This window comes from Talpa occidentalis, unplaced genomic scaffold (genome assembly GCF_014898055.3).
Source record: "Talpa occidentalis isolate TD23 unplaced genomic scaffold, MPIMG_talOcc4v2.1 talOcc4.12, whole genome shotgun sequence".
Lineage (NCBI taxonomy): Eukaryota > Metazoa > Chordata > Mammalia > Eulipotyphla > Talpidae > Talpa > Talpa occidentalis.
The window spans coordinates 63,472,678-63,478,754 of NW_023601212.1; positions in this window are offsets into that span (position 1 = coordinate 63,472,678).

The window sequence follows — 6,077 nt, forward strand, 5'->3', positions numbered from 1 at the left end:
GGCATTTTTTTGAGGTCAAGAGAATCTGTAGCTTTTACAGCCCCTGCCAAACAATAACAACAACAAACAGTTCCCTTATAATGTTTAATTATTTACAAAGCACTTTTATATACTTGACCTCATTTTTCATAAAGGAGACAATGTACGTGAAATAGAAACATTGCAAGACCTATTCTTACCACCATGTAAAATGAAGAGAACCCAAAATACAGAAAGGGTAAATTTTATTCAAGGCCCTTCAGTTGTTAATTTGTAGAATGAACTGAATCCAGATCTAGTGATGCCAAAATCCACACCATTTTCACTATAAGAGACTGTTTCCCGAGAGAGCAACCTATCTCCTCCCCTCCAATGTCATGTCTCTGCATGACCTCTTCAAGGAGGAATCTGTTCGTTGGATCACAGAGTTGGCCTAGAGTCACCCACATGTGCAGTAGGTAGCTAATTCTAAGGTGATTTAAGTCTAGTTCAAAATATTCAAAATTGAATTCAAAATATTTCTTTCCCTTAAAGTTTTGAAGTGATGTAAATTGAGATTCTGAAGCACCAAGTGTAGTAAGCTTAAATTCTAAATCACCAAGTAATTACATTCTATATAAACAGGAAAAACTCTAGAAAGGGTTCTTTTGGATAACCCCTAATATACACTGTATTTAGCTATGATTTATCTTTCGTTCCCGAGCAAGACATTAGCACATTCTGTAAGTTCCATCAGCTACTCTTTCAGAAGTTATTTTTTAAGCTCTTAAAATGTTTTGCACATGTTTCTAGTTCTACAGCCATATTAGTGAACAAAATGGTTAACAGCAACCCTCCTTGGGGTGGGTGGAGGCATGGATGATATGCAAAATAAATAAATGATGTGACAGCAGTAAGAGCTATGGATATCATAAAGGACTCATGAGGGCTTGGTGGGCTAGGGGTGATATGGGGTAATGGTGCTGATGGGATATGGTTGGGGAGCCCTCTGGCGCAAGTATCTCTCTTAAGGACATGGGGGAGCAAGTCACACGGTTACCTGGGAACAGAACTTTCCAAGGAGAGAAGCCAGTGCAAATGACCTTGGGGGAGAATTCTGGGTGTGTTTGAGGAACATCTAGCAAAACGGTGTGGCTGCATGAGAGGAACAAGGAGAGAGGGAAGAGGACAGGTCCAGGGAGCACGGAGATCATTGTCTGAATCTGGATTGCCAATGAATCATCACAACAGATTGGTGGGTCTGATTACCCTGATTTTAAGTTAAAGATGCATGCAAAGAGAAATTTCATGGTCATTCAAGGCTGCTTTGGGGTGGTCAGGGGTTTAAATCCAGAATTTCTGACTCTGAAGTTTGCTTTCTATTCTTTCTTTTTTTTTCAGATTTATTTATTTATTTATTTATTTATTTATTTATTTATTTGTTTGTTTGTTTGTTTGTTTGTTTGTTTGTTTGTTTGTTTATTTAAGCACTGGGTTCAGTCAGAAGCGCAGGAGGGTGAGAGAATTCACCAGAGCCAGAGCAGGGAGCAGAGCAGGCAGAAGGACCGAAGTACACTGCTGAGGGGAGCAGCGGGCGGCAGGGAGGTCTGCGCGCCATGTGGGACCCTCCTCCGGTGGCCGGGGAGCAGCCGGGGATTGAACCGGCGCTGCAGAGGCTGCGGGCAGCTTCGCAACCCAGCGCTCAACCGCTGCACCACTGGGGAGGCCCTCTTTCTATCTTGAGGATTCTTCTGTTCCCATGGTCCTGAGTAGAGACTTCAGACATATAGCTATGTCCTCAACACATCTAAATCTTGATGTACATTTATAAAACTAAACATTAAGAAAACTTCCAGGTAGGATACTGTAAGGAGAGGGAAATTGCATTCTAAGATGATGTATCTATTGACTTGGGATTTAAAATCTAGACAAACTAATGCTTTGTCTGGAACAAAAGAAAGAAAGGCAGAAGAGAGGAAGCTGTGATTATAAGTTCTGGAAATGTTGAGCACGAGGGCATGTTGAACAAGCAGAGATCAAGAGGCCGGTGAAAAGGCAGGGAGGATGAAAAGTCAAAGGATGAGACACAGATGTGCTCCACCTCTTATCTAGAAATTCTTCTGCAATGCACACAGCGAAAATGCCGTTTCAGGCTTTGGTTCAAGTCCCTTTGACAACTGCTGCACAAGTTGGAAGGAGTCAAATAAAATTCTGGTAAACATGGTTGGTCATTCACATCATGCCACCCCAAATCACTGACCCTATGATATTTTCTGATGATTGTAGATCCCTGGAACAGGGAGCTTATCTGACTTGGTATCCACTCATTCATACCTTGACTTCCAAGCTGTGTGGAACCATAGACCCTGGTGCTTCCTTCGTGTCAAATACCTGCACCCCTAGGTGTGATTCCCTTAGAGCTAAGCCAAGTCACCTGGTGTCATGTGGAAATGAGTGGACAGTATAGCTCATTGATCCATCCAGGCATGTTGGGTAAAAGTGACTGGTCCTCAGTCCCTTCAAAAGAGCAATGTGATGAAAACTTACTGCACATCAGCTCTTGCAATTTTGCTCTGAGGCATTCTTTTGTTGTTAATCTTTTTTTTTTTTTGAAGTAACATTGATTTAAAACACTATGTGATTTAGGGAAATAGTTCACACCTCCTCAGAGATATGTCACCACCCCACCCTTACATCCAACCACCCACAATTGCTCTAAGGCATTCAAGGTGGCTCAGGAGTTCCAGCAGAGCAGGATCCATATGGGAGATCTGTGCTCCTTCAGCCTCATGCAGCTATCCTCTGACTTCCTGACAGCTACCTTCACATGAGGAAAGCTAGAAGGAGCCTCTAGCCAGCACAGATGTGGAAGTAATGAGTAAGGATGAGTAAGGTTAAATGCAAGCTAAAGTTTCCAGAGAAATGAAAGGGGTCATTCTGGTATGGAGTGCAGGTGTTTCTGAGGAACCTGTCCTGTCAGATCCTGACCCACATGCACGAGTGTCTGACTGGACTTGTAGCTTCCTGCCTGGTGTAATCTCAGGAGAGCCAGAAAAGAAACATCATGCTTTCAAAACACCTTCTTCTTCCTGATTGTTGATGCCTGAAATTCCTTTCACTTATAAGCAAAGGAGTGAGTGTAATTTGAGGTAAAAACAAAAACAAGTAAATGTTGAGAATAGCAACATCTCAGTTTAACTTCTTTTTAGGATACAACTAATGGACACTACTGAAAGGAGGCTGCCATGGGAGTAAGGGAATGAAATGATATGGTTTTTTTTTAAAATGTTTTTTAATGAAGTGACATTGGATTTAAACATTTCTTGGCATTCAGGTGTACAGCATTATACAGCAACATCTATATTCACTACATTATGTTCATTACCAAAAGCCTAGTGTTTATCCATCTGTAGGGTAAAGAAAATGTCAGGCTTTTCTGCCCTCTCGCCATCAGGATAGATGACGGATCCTTGCGGTCCTGAATGCATGCCTGATGGCGGGCACCTGGAGTAGGGTGTGGGCAGAGGTAGATGGGATTCACCTGAGCTAAGAGTATGCTTTTTAAGGGCAGCGTCACAGGGACGCCAGCAGAAGCTGAAGAGAAGCCGAAGAGAAGCCAATAGAGAAGCAAAGAAGCAGAAGCAGAGAAGGCCAGAGAGCCCAGAGAGATTGCGGATTTGCTAGGGGCTGGGAGGCCTGCCAGCCTCCTGGCCCCCCAGCCCCCCTGCCTGCCATGTACCTGGTAATCCCAATAAAAGCTTGCAAAAAACCACTGAGGACTCTGACTCCTCCTTTACCTGGTCTGCATGGGATCAGAAAAACCTGCACCGTGTCCAGTCCTGCCTCTACACCACCACCACACCATTGACCCACTTTATCTAATTGACCCATCCTCCCATCTCCCTTCCCTTCTGATAAACACCATTTTATTTCTGTTGACCAAGATTTTGTTTTTGTTTTGTTCATTCATTTTGTCTCTCTCATCCACATAAGACTGAAATCACACAATGTTTCTTTATCTTCATCTGACTTATTTCACTTAGGAAAACCCTCAACTATCCAAATTTTTGCAAATGACAGAATTTCATCCTTTTTGTAGCTGAGTAACATTACATCTTTATCAAAGTATCTGTTAATGGGCACTTAGATTATTTCCTAATGAGGTGGTATTTGCTTTATATTGCCATCATAGCAATTTACTCCATGCTTAGTTGCTTAAAACAACACACACTGTCTCAGTTTTGTAGATCAAAGTTTGGGCGTGTCCGCTGGACCATTACCAGGGTTTCAGGGTATTGACAGAGCTGTGGTCCTTATTGAAAGTTCTTGGGGGGCCTCCCCGGTGGCGCAGCAGTTGAGCGCTGGGTTGCGAAGCTGCCCGCGGCCTCTGCGGCGCCGGTTCGATACCCGGCGCTCCCTGGCCACCGGAGGAGGGTCCCACATGGCTTGCAGACCTCTCCTGCCGCCCGCTGCTCCCCTCAGCAGTGTGCTTCGGTCCTTCTGCCTGCTCTGCTCCCCGCTCTGGCTCTGGTGAATTCTCTCACCCTCCCGCGCTTCTGACTTACCCAGTGCATGTATAAACCAAACAAATAATAAATAAATAAATAAATAAGACATGCCTCTAGAAAATTTAAAAAAAAAAAAAGAAAGAAAGTTCTCAGATTGTTGGCAGAATCCAATTTTTCGCAGTGGTAAAAAAATGAGGTCTCTGTTTTCTTATTACTAGTAATTGAGAGTTATTCTTAGCTTCTAGAGGCTTCCTGAATTCCCTAGCTTATCATCCCTTTTCTCCATATTCAAAGCCAGCAACACTGGTTAAGTCCTTCTTATGCTCGAGATCTCCCTCACCTGTCTTTTTTCTCATCTCTTCTGCTTCTTCTTTTACTCCATCTCTCTGACCACAGCTGAAAAAATTTCTTTCAGGGTTACAGGGTTTCAATGACTACATTGGACCTATCAGATAACCCAGGATAACTCTCATGTTAAAGTCTATTACCTTAACTACACCTCTTGCCCTGTGATTTAATATAGTTCATAGATCCAGGGGGAGGAGGGTATGGACATCTTTGGGGAAGGGGCCATTATTTGACTGCCACAAAGGTGAAGGGGGAGAGGTCAGGGATTTTACACATGAGGTTTTTTTTTTTTTTAATCCTCATAGTACCAGAAGTCAGAGACGTTAAGAAATTTAATCCAGTTTTCTAACAGCATGTGCTCACTTTGTGTCCTTGTGTCACATTGTAATTCTTGGAATATTTGAGACTTATTATTCTAATATCTGTTGTGGTTAACTGTGACTGGTGATCTTTGATGCTACTGTTTTAATTATTTTGAGGTCCCACAAACCATGCCATATTAGATGGTGACTTATCTGATAAATACTTTGTGTTCTAACCGCTCCTCTCACTGGCCACTCCTCTATCTCCATTCCTCTCTGTAGGGGCAGGAATGGGCACTGAGCAGGTTTTCTAGGATCCCATGCAGACAGGGTAAAGAAGGAGTGCTGGAGTCCTCAGTGGCTTTTGCAGGTATTTTATTTAGATTTACCAGGTACACGGCAGGCAGGGGTGCTGGGGTGCCGGGAGGCTGGCAGTCCTCCCAGCTCCCAGCAAATCCTCACTCTATCTGGGCTCTCTAGTGTTCTCTCTGTTTCTGTTCTTCTCTTGGCTGCTGCTGGCGTCCCCGTGATGACGCCCTTGTAAACTCAGTCTCTTAGCCCAGGTGTACCCACTTCAGGTGCCCGCCATCAGGCATGCATTCAGGACCACAGGGTTCCCTCATCTCTCCTAATGGTGGGAAGGCAGAAAAGCCTGATACTTTTTCCTTACCCTACACTCTCCTAGGGCCTCCTTTTTCTCTGAAACACAATACTGAAATGAGTCCAACTGATAATCCTACAATGACCTTTAAGTGTTCAAAGGAAAGAGTTGTGTGTCCCTCACATTAATTCAAAAGCTAGAAGTGATTAAACTTAGTGAGTATGTCAAAAGTCTAGATGTGGTGCAAGCCTCTTGTTTATGTTATGACAAATATTTAGCCAACATGTTTGTGTTCTGGAAGGAAATTAAGAGTGTTACTCCAGTGAAAACATGAAAGTTAAGTGAAACAGGCTCATTGCT